The 15,212-nt window shown below is 32.9% G+C and overlaps 1 pseudogene; it reads left to right on the plus strand.

Moving 5' to 3' along the window:
• Window positions 1-483: 483 nt before the first annotated feature.
• LOC149550147 (vacuolar protein sorting-associated protein 41 homolog pseudogene) overlaps window positions 484-15,212 on the plus strand; it is a 55,248-nt pseudogene continuing 40,519 nt past the window's right edge.

Consider the following 15,212-nt stretch of genomic DNA (forward strand, 5'->3'; position numbering starts at 1 on the left):
ATTTGAGTTGCAAGAAAGGCATGGTGGTAGTGAGGTGTTTTCCATAAGCACTTGATACGAATTTTATAGCCTCAGCCTACTAAAGGAAAGAAGCAAACTCAAAGTTGAAGACTAGTAAAGTAAATTCAAAACACCATTTTTATAAATATTTCATTCACTCTAGATTTCAAATATATCATGAGTGCTAAAGAAAGAGTAAATATTGACCCAATATACGATGAGCTTAAGAAGGCCAATTTTTTAATCCTAGAAGATCTTTGTAGAAGAGGAAGAGCACATGCAAGGGAATCTTTGACTAAACAACTCCAAGATACTCACTTGTCTGTAGTTGTTCCTCCTAATAGAACATAGAGAATTCAATCTTCTTCTTCTCCTTTTTTTAGGACCTCTATTCCTCTTAATTTTGAATCTTTGTTGTTTATTGGTGCAACACTTCCAATCTTCGTTACTTTTCAGACAAACTAGAATATTATACCTATAGCTATGGCACTTCCTTGGGGAAATGTTATTGGTCCTCTTGCCCTTGGAGCTAATATTGATTTACAAAGAGCATCAAGAAAGAACTTTCCAATATTTAATGGTGATGATATTGTCTCTGTTGAACAGCAGCTAAGTGCTTTTCATAAGGCTTGTGATGTAGTAAATCCTCAACATGAGGATGTGGCTATCAGAATGTCTGTAGATACACTTATATAAAATGATGTTGATTGGTTTCAAGACCTACCTATAGGATGCATCAAATTTTGGGATACTATGAAACAAAGGTTTGAGGATTGCTACAAAAGTATAGAAGATGCACAAGTATTGTTAGTGCAATTAGCACAGATAAAGAAAGAACCATCTATTTCTATTAGATATTTTAATGCAAAGTTAAATAAACTTATCAAGAGAATACCTACTACAATTACACCAATAGATGATAATAAGAAGACTTTATACATTAGTTCTATGTCTCCTAATTTGGGATATCGAATTAGAAGGGAAAATGTAGAAAACTTGCAAGCTTCCTAGATACTAGCTATGGAGATGGAGAATGACATGATAGAAGCTGGTAAGTGGAAAAGAGAATTCAAATCTAGAACCATAAGTAATACAACTAGTACTTCAAACAATACAGAAGCCATGCTTCAAAAATTGTCTAATGAGCTCATTTCATTAAAGAAAAAAATTAATGGACCTGCTTATTCTTTTCATCAACCTCATCAAGAAGGTTATAGAAACCCAAATGGAGGTAAAGTATTGAAAATACCACATCTTCAACAAATATTAGCAATTGAAGGTGCCCCAAAAAGACAAAATATGGGTGTTTTTCATCTAAGGGTAGATCATGATGGAGATACTTGTGTTGATATGATCAGATATAGGAAGATGGTGGATAACAAAGAACAAACAATTGAATATCCTAAAAGGATGATCATGCTCCTTGTGGTGACTCTAAAAAAACTTTCTTGGAGTATGAATCAAATTTAGAAGGAGGTGAATGTTTTGCAACTATAGAAGAACCTCAATTAATAGTTTTGACCAGAGGTTAGAAGAATAGAAATCAGACCAAACATTTTGTTCCTATCAAAAGTAATGCACCATCAAACAAAATTGATAAAGATAGTGGCATGGTAACTTTAACTTCACAAAAGGAACACAAAGGTAAGTCAGCTAATTCCTTTGACATCGTACAATACTACAAAGAAGTAAGAATCTAGATATCTCCATTAGATTATTTGAAGTCTAATCCTAATCAATTGTAAAGACTAGTTGAACATTGAAATAATAAGGATGGGGGTCATGGTAATATTAATGTTAATGTTGATCACCACAATAAAGCTAGCACTAGTGGTACTTCTTTGACTAATGAAGATTTTGCACTCCCTAAGTTCTTTAAAGAAGAAAAATCTCTTGTCTTAGCCACATGCCCAAATGAAAAACTAGATCCCTTCTACATTTCCTTATTCATCAATGAAAATAGATTGAGTAACTACATCATAGATTCAAGAGCCTTTGATAATGTAATTCTTTCTTTTGTAGGAAAATCTTTAGGACTTCCATTAATTAAAAATTTTGGTAGATGTTACTCAATGGATGTAAAACAAATGTCTTTTCTTGGATAGATAAAAGATGCTCAAGTTGCCCTTGCTACCTATCCTTCCAAAAGGCTAAAACTTACTATTCTAGTGGAAAACACCCCTGTAAGCTATGGCATGCTCCTAAGTAGAATTTTTTGAAAAGACATGGGGGGAGAAATAAAACTAGACTAGTCTTGTGCCACTATCCAACTTGCAGATAAAAAGGTGAAGCTAGAACCAGAAGAAAAGGCATAATTCATTGTCCTGAAATCAAATGATCCTAGGTCTCAAATCTTGTATCATGAAATGCATTTTGGTAATTATATGTTGTTCTCTAACACCCCTAATATTTTAGAATAATTAGAACAAACTAAAGGTGATCAGTTGTGGACTTTTTAACAGTAGTTGTGCTAGTGTTGGTTCAAGTGTAAGGGTGGTGTTTACATCACCTAGTGGGGAAATGAATTTCTTGGCTTATAAGTTAGATTTTAAAAATACTAACAATACTATAGAATATGAAGCTCTTCTCCTTGGAATAATGGCAACAAAACAAAAAGGAGTCAAGACACTCAAAGCTCAAGGTGATGAAAATTTTTTGTTGAGACGAGTAAAAAATCAATATGCAATAAAAAACTCAAGATTGAGAAGCTACCATAATAATGTGTGGAATGAAATTGAGAGTTTGGATGCTTTCTCAATTATATCACTACCCAGAGAATTCAATTCAAGAGCTGATTCTTTGGCAATTCTTGCATCATTGCTCCTACTACACCTTGATTTCAAAGATCAAGTTTATAAAGTAGAAGTTCTATTTAGGCCCAATATTAAATGTGGGGTCAGTGGGTTAGGTAGCACATGGTTTTAGCACATGGTTTATGTAATACCACTTGGTGGTTTTGTGGGACTTGCTACTATATAAGCAGCCACAAGGGTAGTTGTTGTAGTGTGAGAAAGAGAGTGACAAGGAGAAGAAAAAAGGCAAGAGTCGAGTGGGACAAGGCTTGACAAGTTAGCCAAGGGAGCATTTGTGAAGGTTGAAAGCATGGCATGGGATGTGTGGATTCATGCTTGTTCACATAGTTTTCTCGGTTGTGGCTATGGCCATGAAGGCTTCCATGGTTGTATGTTATCTATTCTCTTGCATGTGGATTTTAATTCCATGTTTATTTCAGATCTATTATGGGTGATGTGGAAACGGTTATATTCTTTGTTGCCAAGTTTCCTTACAAGTGGTATCAGAGCTATGGTTTTATTATTGTAACCCTAGATTGAATCCATGGGAATGCATGAGAGGATAAAAGAAAGGGAAAGATATATGAATCATTTATTGCAGATCTGAGGGTTTTGGATTTGCTATTATGATGGGATGTTAAAATATTTGGGCATGTGAAATTGTTGGACAAAAGATTTTTTCGGATGTTTCATTTAAATGAGGGTTTTTGGGGGGTAGCTTGCAAAAATGACCTCCTGGGTAAAAAAGGACCTCATGATTGGATCCGGGTTAACATTTCCATAAAATTTGATATATAATATGCCCTAGTTTGGCCAAGTTCAAAGGAAATGAAAGAGTTTTTTAGTTTCAGCCCATGATGGCCGTCAAGTTTAATCTCGTCGAAATTTTCGTCACTGAAAAAAATTAAAAATGAAAAATCGTACTAAAAATGGTAAAAAGATTGTCTTAGTAAAATGGCCATAACTTTCTCTCAGAATATCGGATTTTAGAGTTCTTATAGGCTTTGGAAAGCTAATTTAGAGCACTAAAAAATGGTGTAGGTTTGGTTCTATGATTTTGAAATTTTGTCAAGTTTTAAGAGCCCTAAAGTCAGATGTTGTTTATTTTGATCATGAATTGGGGCATAACTTGGGCATACGGAGTCAGATTTTGGACTTCAAGTAGTCAATAGAAAGCTCTTAGAGAGCTCTACAAATTGGTTTAGATTTGGTGTAGGTTTGGCATGATTTATTTGTTGATATATTGATCTAAATAGTTTATAGGTATATTTTGACTATGGTAACATTGTGAGTTTATGGCATTGGCGATTTAAGTTTTGATGTCATTGTATACTCAGTTCATATTTCAGATTGGTCTCATGATGATATGGTTATCAGTGTTTGGTTTGGATATGCATGATGACTTGTTGGGTCTACAAGTTGTGTAGTGTTGTAAGTGGTCTATACTTATAGGTTGCATTTATGGCTTGGTTATGGGTTGTCTTTGCCCATTGATCTTTCATTATTGATGCATATTCAGATTGGTGGCTTGGTTTTGGGTTGTCTATGCCCTAAGTCACATAATTTTATCTTCATGTAGAAGGGATGAGATGTTGTTACCAGGTACAGTCATGGTGGAGGATTGTGGTTAACTATTTTATGCTGACAGGTTGGACACTTTGAGAGACAGATGCTCAGTTCATGGATGTGATCATGGTGTCATGGATTTTGGCATGACATGATTGGTTATATAGGTACATCCTTCATGTTCATTAGCTTGGATTTTTGATTCAGTTATGGTGGTATATCTTCTTGGTTGAGGATCATAGTTATTTAGTTTCTTTTGAGGAGCTCATGATGTGCACTTTGAGTTCTTTGATAGTTTGATGCCTTGGTTGATTCTCATGGTTAGAGGATGGTTTTTCATCATGATGTCATGGATAGCTTGGATACATGATTTAGTGGGAGCTTGTGACAGTGATGGGGTGACAGTGCAGGATTAGTTCCTGGTTTGATTTGGATCTTCATATAGGAGATGGATTTTATGATGCCATAGGTGACTTGGTACCACGGTTGAGTGGGAGTTGTTGGCATTGATATATTTATTGAGTGTTTGCAGATGTTGGAGGTTTGTCTTAGATCCTATTGCTGCAGAAGCGTCTTTGACATTTGCATGGTGCACTTGTTATCTTCATGGTGTTTGAAGATGGTTAGATCTTGAGGACTCATGGAGTTCTTGGTTATCTTCATGGTATGTGGAGATGGTTCTTCCTAGTATGTGGAGATGGTTTTCTTCATGGTGTGTGGAGATGGTTGCATCTTGAGGACTCATAGGGTTCTTGGAAAAGGTGTGGTTTATGCTTTTATTTGGCATGTTATCCTTGGTATGAGGATATTTTCATTATTATGTCATGGTATACTCTTGATACGCATTTAGAGTTGTGACATGTTATAGTGTGTTCATATGGAGCATGTTATCTCTTTAGTTGAGATGGTAAGATCATGTTGTCATGTTTATGTTCCTGAGGCCATGGTTGGAACTTTGACATTGATCTTGGTTTAGTTTCTTGGTATTGAGTACACTGATCATAAGTTGGATACTTCATGATATTGCTATGTTGCATTTGGAGTTGGCATGGATTGATTGGTTACAAGTGCTCATGGATACTAGATACGGTGGTGACGCTGATTTCTCTTGGATTAGAGAAGTATTTGTTGGGATGGTTGATGGTTTCACCAGGAAGTCCGAGGGGCAGTCACCTGATATGGACTTGAGAGGAGATTGTTCTTAGATGAGTCTTGGTTGGAGACTTGGGTATCTTGATGAGCATTCTCATTCCCCACTCTTGGTCTACTCGGCGGTTTGCTACTTGAGAGGTATAGCCTATTTTTTTTCTCTCAGTTGCATTATATTTATGCTTGTCTTTCATGGATATGGATCTTGAGCTATGGTACATGAGTTAGTTCTGGAGGGTTCATTTGAGAGATGGTTTAGCATTGGTTATCTCCATGTGCATATGTTGTTATGCTGGTTGAGTTTGGGACATGGTTTTATATTTGGGCATATTCCTTGGATTAGGAATGGTTATTCGTTGGTTTAGGAATGGGTTTATTGAGTTTGATCTTCTTGTGAGAGGCTTACATCCATGATTAGTTATATGGTATGGTTTGGGTGTTGTTGAGGCTTCTTGTTGGGATTTTATGGAGTAGATCATACTTGCACAGTTTACATCTAGAGGTGTGTGTAGAAGGACATGATACAAGTTATGATTTGCATGGTTTCTCTGGTCTTGCTTATTTTCTTGGATGTTCAGTTTTGACTACATTGAATTTGAGATTGGTTGGAGATTGTGATCACTGGTTTGTGCTCATGTATGTCATGTGAGAGATGACATGGTTATTTCTTTCTCTTTCCTTTGTTGGTTGTGGAGAATTTGAGAGACTATTGGAGACTTGTTACGAGAGTTATTCTTGCAGGATATTGGATTATGTATTATGGATGTCCTTGATACTACATGGATTCACTTCTTTGAGATGTGTTGAGTGGATTGGTTATAGATTTGACATTATCTTTTGTAGTGGGAGCTTCTTGGTATATATGTGGCAGGTATTGCTCTTGAGGCTTGTGATTGCAGGTTGCAGATTGGATATGTCGGTGATATAAGATTCACTTGTTATACCTTTGAGGTATGGATAGTTGGATGGGTTTGGCACTTTGTTGTGGGTGCTATTTCAGCTATGGATATTTTGACAACTACGGATACATGTGATTACCTTTGGATCAGGTTTTTGTGCTTGGAATTTCAGTTGGTACAGGATTTTATGATCTTCTAATGCGATAGGTTGCGTGGCTTTCTCTTTGGATGGCTTCTATGTATGTCCAGTGGGAGTGGCATAATAGGAGGTGAGATCATTCATGTTCGAGATGCTGGATACTTTGATTTTTTTGTGGGTACTAGGATGGAGCACTTGGTTTATTTTGATCCATGATGGTGGATGCGCTGGGAGGGATTGTTCCCTTGTTCATTTATGTGGCTACGGATTGACCCTATGCAATGTATACAACAAGTGGGAGATTGTTGAGATAATGGGTGTTGCACACATTGCATAATATTGTTATATTTTATTATTTTATTTTTATTATGTAATGTTGTACCTAGATGGACGTGCAACATGTAAAGATTCCCATGAAATATTCTTGATGAGTTGTATTGTAACATTGTGATAATATTTCATGTAATTATTTAATATTGGGGAAAAGAATTAAATGCCCAATATTAAATGTGGGGTCAGTGGGTTAGGTAGCACATGGTTTTAGCACATGGTTTATGTAATACCACTTGGTGGTTTTGTGGGACTTGCTACTATATAAGCAGCCACAAGGGTAGTTGTTGTAGTGTGAGAAAGAGAGTGACAAAGAGAAGAAAAAAGGAAAGAGTTGAGTGGGACAAGGCTTGACAAGTTAGCCAAGGGAGCATTTGTGAAGGTTGAAAGCATGGCATGGGATGTGTGGATTCATGCTTGTTCACATAGTTTTCTCGATTGTGGCTATGGCCATGAAGGCTTCCATGGTTGTATGGCAATGGTATTTTTTGCTAAATAATACATGGTGATGGATGCTTTTGGAGGCTAGGTTTTTCCCTCAATGAGGGTTTCCCAGGGTATATCTTGTGTCACATTTTGTGGGTATGTTATCTATTCTCTTGCATGTGGATTTTAATTCCATGTTTATTTCAGATCTATTATGGGTTATGTGGAAACAGTTATATTCTTTGTTGCCAAGTTTCCTTACACACCCTTCCAGCATTGATACCCTTAAGCATTCTTGCTTTGTTTTCCAATGTAGTCTCTTCTCTTAGGTCACTGAATGAAACAATACCCTAGACTCCTTGTCCTCCTTAGGTTCTCACACATGACAACCTTTGATTCTGACCAGCCATCTCTATAAATAGAGAATTGAGATCTTTTGTCATTCATCCTTTATCATCCATTTTAGGTTTAGGTTAGATTAGGTAGGATCTAATGAATTTACCCATTATTTCATTTCATTCCCTTCTAGAAACTTCTCCTTTAATTCTCTTTGAATTCACCTCAAAATAGTTTACCTTGAATTATGTGCCGCTAGCTCCTCTATCTTATCTTCCACACAATTCACACAATCCAAGAAATCAAACTAGTTAGCTCATATTCATCCAATTCTTTATATTTCTCATAATATTATCACTTAGCATTAACTAGCTTTTGATGCTTGGCACATACTATGTTGCTTTGCATCTTCTATCAAATCACTTGGCACAAACTAAATTTTACCGGAGCTCGGCGTCAACTAAATTATATTCATCTTACACTGTTTCACTTAGCTTACACTAAAATTGACTTTTCTTGGCTCCAACTGATTTTCTGCTTAGCTTGCACTAACTTTTCTTGACACCTATTATGCAGATTGTTAAGAATGGTAGACAAACTTTGTTTAACTTGTCCTTCTAAACTTAACTAGTGTAACCAACCTTTGCAACCTTAAGTAGATTATTAATGCACTATAATATCACTATCTTAACTGATCCTTGTACTCCTTTTCCATATCATAACTCAACCTTCCCTCTAGGTGATATTGTTACCTCATTTGATCAAATCCTTTTGATCAATCAAATAAATGATAGTACTCAAATCATATAAGTAATTGTCTTACCAACAAGTAGCAAGTTTGACATCAGTGACAAAACAATGATTAAAACACATTTATCATACTTGTATCAATCTTTTTTCAACAATTTGAATAGAAAAAGTCCAAGAATATGATATAGAAATTAAGCCAACCAAACTTGTAAGAGGTAATGCACTTTGTAAAGCTTTAGTAGAAGATCAACAATTCAAAGAAGAGGATACTCCAAAAGTTCTTATGGTAAGTCATCAGAATCCTTGGGTTATCTATTAATGTAGGGGTTATCTATTAATTATTAATTGGATTCCATTTCACTCAAGGTTGATAGTGAAAGCAATTCCATTTTCCCCCATGTGCATATCTTCTTCATTCCTCCTCTACATTTAGATGGTTAATCTGCATTTAGAATAGAAGGGTTAGAAATATCAAGATAATCTACTATAGCCATTCCATTGACTATGATAGGTTATTCAAATCCATCTTTCCTGAATTGTTTGTGCCTACAAATAATTTGGTTATCCTTTATTGCTCTCAGGTTAAGAGCTTATAATGTCAAAACTTTTGATCTCATAAAAACATATCATTACAAATCATAAGGGAGTTTTACCTAGTAATTCAGAGGGTAGGGATAGAATACATGCACTGACCCATTTGTTGGTAAACACTCTTTTGTCTCCCCAAAACATTGGGTATCAAAGAGTCAGGTTATAAAATCTAATATGGGGAAAAACTATTAACCAACAAGTCTATAATTCATGTGATTTTCATAGTTTTTCATAGTGTTTTGGGGATTGGTTATGGATTGAATTTTTCACATAAATTCAAGACTGTAATAAAATATATTATGTTTTAGTTGAATTAGTTGTATAAAATATGTGTTCAATATTTTTTGAGATAATGTGTAAAGTTGTTATGGGGTTGACTTAATTTTTTGGACATGGTGTGTTGACCTACCTACTGTATTAATAGGTTGGTACATATTTTGCATATCCTTAGAGATATTATAAAGATGTTGAAGTAATGATTGATAACACTATTCCTATCAAAGATTATAGTAGTAATTTTATGAGGTGTGTATACTATGTATAGTGAACTTGTATGAAATTTTCATGCTTGCAACTATAATAGATGAATTTTATACTTCTGGTCGGTGATTCCACCTTTTAGTAATGAGACTTATTTGGGAAGTGAACCCTCGTGTAGCGAGTCATGCAAGGAGCTCTATTACAGTATTTTGTAACTGGTTATAATTTAGTAAATGTTAATCATCAAGTTGTTTTTTTTCCTAATTTGAATTTTCCATGTAAAATTATTGGTTCTATGCATTCTGATCTTTTACTCATGTTTTAAATTATCTTTAAATTCATTTATATAATACAAATGATTATGTAGAAGTTTCAATAGTTTAAAGGGAATAATAACTCACCCCCTATTATTTTGGATGTCCAATAGTTTATTTCTATAACTACCATATATTATCTACATGGTTCATGTCTCTAGCATTTTCCTTAAATGACATATATTAATTATAACTTTCATACCAAAATAATCTAAATCATAAATAAACAAATGTAATAACAATGTGAACCAGTGTAAATAAACATACATATTGATTTTAATATAACAGTGTAAACCTATCTAACTCTAGTATCAAATATAATAATGCTGAGTATTGTAAGGAAGAAAATAGACACAATATAGAAGCATATAAAAAATATATACTTTAGATAGAAAGAGTATCCACTTTTCATTTTACAAGTTTTGTAATGAGCCAACTTTCATAAGGAGAAATATAATATGAGTTGATTTGTACAAATAATTGTTAATAGCTAAGAATAACAAGCCACTTTAAGGGATAAAACCTCCAAATATATCTAATGAGAACACAACTAACAATCTTATGATCAAATAATATTTATGACCTTTAGACATACCTCATGCATACCTTGAATATTAACTAGGTTGACTTGTATGTTAAAATATAACACTTAAAGATCAACATAAATAACTAAATAATAATATAGTAATGATTAAACAATTTACTTAAGGGATATGGTATCCAAAAGATGAATACTTATAACTATTACATATTATATAGTTCACGAAATATTAAAATTTATATTTTAAGTTGTAATTTCTTTATTAGATGAGAGAAATGTTATATTCTCACCAGATCAACTACAACTTTTAAAACCTGGTGTTTGACCACTTCTTCAGAATATGTAATTCCATCTCCAAATACATAGAAGTTTTGTATTCCTCTACTTAGGTTGAAACATAGTTTCTCATAGTCATGAATTTTATTATCTGGATTCAGAACTTCCCATATTAATTCCTTAATCAATTGATTGGCAAGACATTTGACATGAAATAATGCATCATCTTCTAAATATTCAAGATGATACCTCATATTTGAGGAAATGGTCGAGGTTGTTTTTCCATGGCATTGTTCATCCTTCAATATAAAAATAAATATGTTAATATTGATGGCATAAAAACCTAACTTTATATATGTAATGGTGAGATTAAGTAGAGAGAACTAAACCTCAAAATCTTGTGCATCATTAGCTAAGCACAAAGATAGCCATACAAGCTCACATAATCTTGATCGATTGAGGAATATCTTATAAATATCATTGTTTGTCAAAATAGTGGTTAAGAGGATTGCGTGTAATGAAATTGGTCCAATTGTTGCACTTGTTGTAGCAATCTTTATGTACTCATTATAGTTTGGAACATATCCACTTTTATTCCACCGAGCTTGTTGTAAATTAGCTTTAGCATAATGTTCCCACTAAACATTAAAAAATAAATTAAAAGTTCAAATTTTTTAATGCAATCAGATTTCCACAATCCATAGTAGTTATTACTATTTCTGGATTAGATTGTGTAACGATTTTTGCCATCAACGTTTCGAATCACACTACGTGATCCATCATCAGGATGAAAGAGCAAGAGATAAGTTCAAATTTTTTTCATAATTTTATTCAAGGATCTATGTATTTTAACTTGATTTTGACATATGATGACAAAAAAAAAATCATTTAAAAAGAAACATTATTATTATGCAATAAAAATCCTTAATCATAAAATCAAATTTACAATTTATAGAAAAAGTCAAATTTAACAACTTAATGAGGTGCAATCAAAACTTGATTAATGTTAAATACTTAATCTATAAAAAAAAATCAATTATTTATTTTTTAAATAATGCACAATAAAGGTAGAAAACTAAAATTAAAAATGAAGTTTTTTTTACCAAAACAAAACAAAAGAGAAGAAATTCTTTGATTGAGAATAGAAACAATAACGAGTAAAGTTTTGAAGTGTTTCCAAAGATTGGACAAAACCATCATCCCAGTAATTGAAGGCATTATCTGGTATACAAGAAATGGCATCTCCTTTCAAATTAGACATTGCTAAAGCACTCCAAAATAACTAAGCACTAGACAGAATTTAAGAGAAAACTTATTATCTTATTTCTAAGCCGTGGCAATGCGAGGAGTCTTGGAGTTGCTGAGAGGTGTTACGTTCATCTAAAGACATTAATCATACTGAATTTGAAGTTACAGGTCCCTTAGTCAGTCCAAATTGTACTATAAGTAGAAAGAAGATTTCAGTTTTGCCTCTCTTTATATTTTATACTGGATTCAGAAGTATTGAGTGGAGGGAGGGACTAAGAAATTGATAAGACACATATGTCGTGGCAAGATAATAATTGTAAGGAGGGAAATAATTAGAAGATAGATTGTGTTTCGGTAAGATTATATTTAGTTGGCTCATATCATTAGATTGATATTATTAGTTATATTTTATTTATTTTTCTAATTATTAGTCCTGTCTATAATAGGCAAAGATTAAAGTTTTCATATTACTCTTACCTATTAATTCATTTCTTAAAAAAATAGAAAAAATTATTTAAGAACATTTGGACAGTTGTTAAACAATACACATAATAGAAATCATCTGACAAGTGGTGGAGTGGTGGCATTATCGAGAAAGTAGGATAGTTCACATGTCTAGCATTTTACATGCATAGTTTCCTTTTATTTGTAGAATTCCTAATTCATCATTGACATATTTCAAAGATAAATAGGGAAAATTTTGCAAGTATTGCATTACAGATACCTACACTGATGGATAAGGACGTGGTGGTTGCCATCAGTGGTGGCATTATCCAAAAAGTAGGATAGCTCACATGTCTAGTATTTTACATGCATAGTTTCTTTTTATTTCTAGAATTCCTACTTCATCATTGACATATTTCAAAGATAAATAGGGAAAATTTTGCAAGTATTGCTTTACAGATACCTACACTGATGCATAAGGACATGGTGGTTGCTATTAGTGGTGGCATTATCAAGAAAGTAGGATACCTCACATGTCTAGTATTTTACATGCATAGTTTCTTTTTATTTCTAGAATTCCTACTTCATCATTGACATATTTCAAAGATAAATAGGGAAAATTTTGCAAGTATTGCTTTATAGCTACCTACACTGATGCATAAGGACATGGCGGTTGCCATCAGTGGTGGCATTATCCAGAAAGTAGGATAGTTCACGTGTCTAGCATTTTACATGCATAGTTTCCTTTTATTTCTAGAATTCCTACTTCATCATTGACATATTTCAAAGATAAATAGGTAAAATTTTGCAAGTATTGCATTATAGATACCTACACTGATGGATAAGGACAAGGTGGTTGCCATTAGTGATGGTAACCCTAATATTTTATATTTATGTATTCATTACTTTTATGGATTTCCTTGATTTAAACATTAGATTCTTAAGCATTCTGATGAAATAAGGTATATCCTCTACTATTTAATTTCAATGCTCATAATTTCTTCTAACATAGGTGAGTTGGTGGAGTGTGATAAGCAATGGAAAGGGGAGGATTATTATTTTATAAATTTGTGATAGAATAATAGGTGGACAAATCAAGCTTTACCCTACTCTATAGGTTGTTACTCTAAATGATTAAAAACTCTCATGCCCATAATATTTTAGTCACCAATAGGCAATAAGATGAATAGTAGGGCCACATCCAAGAATAGCTTCTCTTGTTTAAATAGCACATCATAGCTCACTTTGAGCATCTTTTTTATGTGTGTGCGAGGTATATGGGAAAATTTACTGAGGTGTCTTGCAATAAGTGATTGAAGTCGATGGAAAGGGGAGGATTTACATTTGTAAAAGTTTTCAAAATACCATTTAATTTAATGGTAATATGGGAGAGTATAATAATGAATGTATAGTTGTCTTGCTGACAATGTATCAAAATAAATATAACTAGCTGATAGAAAATTTTGTGGGTGAATTAGATGTGATTTATTTTAAATTTATTTTCACTTGAAAATCTTCTAACGGTGTAGGTTTCATCTATCTTCCATTTAGAATCTATTTTTAATTTTTTTAATGTGTGGGTCCATTATTATTGTCTTAATCTGTGATGGATTATGATTGGCAACATACTAATAAATTATAAATGATATCTCCTTAATTAATTAGTCTCTTGAAAGTGCATCATTAATCAACTCCCTATCTACCCAATTGATGTGAAAAAACAAAATAAAATAGCCATGATTTGAATGGCAATAGCTATCCAGCTGTTTAGTTCGGCATGGCTAGATGTCATGTTGCACATACCCATGCCATACAAATCATAGAACAAGGCTATTTATGATTCTTCGAAATCTGTATTGAAAATGTTAAAAAATATTCCTTAGTGTTGCAACAAATAAATCATTTTAATTAATATTTCTTCATGCACAGAATCAATTAGTTGCAATTGAGTTATTGTAGAGCTTGAAAACAATTCAAAAAAAGATATTAAGGAAGAAACATTATTTTTGAAAAATTTTAAAACAACTTTCTTTATTCATTAAAATAAATAAATTTTAGATATTTAAAATTCTATATTTAAATTTCAAATTATTATTTTTTAAATCTTTACTATAATCTACTATATAATTTAGTTCATTTAATAATGGTACTAAAAAATATTTAATCATTTTAAAAAATAATAGTTGTTATTATTAGCTTATATAATTTTAAATTTTTTAGTTTTTCATATTTAATTTAGATTATTAATTTAATAATATTTGTAGTTGCACATCTAAAGTATGTGTTGGCTGATTTCACCATTGTTGTGATGTGGAGCCTAATTATACTCGGAGGTTTATTTGTTGTGGTTTTTTTCCCATATTTTTTCTATGGGGGTTTGGGTGCAACACCCCCAAGATAGGGTCAAGGGGCAGCACCCCAAGTGTACTCCCTATCATAGTATAGGGTGGGATTGAGGGGCAATTAAGCCAAAAATGACCTTATATTGTAAAAGGTGTCGACTGTTATTTTCCTATTGGATGACTTATTCTAGCCCTACTTTTGTAAGTGGAAAAAGCTTGTATAAAAAAGGCTTATGGTTACATATTTTCATAATGTAATGGTGATATTGTAACTTCTTGCAGTGGTATTGAGCTGTAAGGTATTGTGGATTATAATCACTAGATAATAATAATATTAAACTTGTTCTTGGTGGACGTAGCCCAAGGATTTGGTGAACCACATTAATTGATGTCTTGTGTTCTCTTTTATGTGACCTACTATTTTTTGGTATTTGTTATATTTGCATGTAACTATTACTTCTATCTGAAGTTAATCCTAACAACCTTCCTGCCAAAATGGAGATATGTGAATTCAAACTCAGTAACGTTCACATATCTTTAAAAAACTCAAATTAGGGCATGCAAAAATAAATGTTTTATGACCTTGGTT

Source organism: Cupressus sempervirens, chromosome 7 (assembly GCF_028749045.1).
Source record: "Cupressus sempervirens isolate cs-2001-9-10 chromosome 7, ASM2874904v1, whole genome shotgun sequence".
NCBI classification, from domain to species: domain Eukaryota; kingdom Viridiplantae; phylum Streptophyta; class Pinopsida; order Cupressales; family Cupressaceae; genus Cupressus; species Cupressus sempervirens.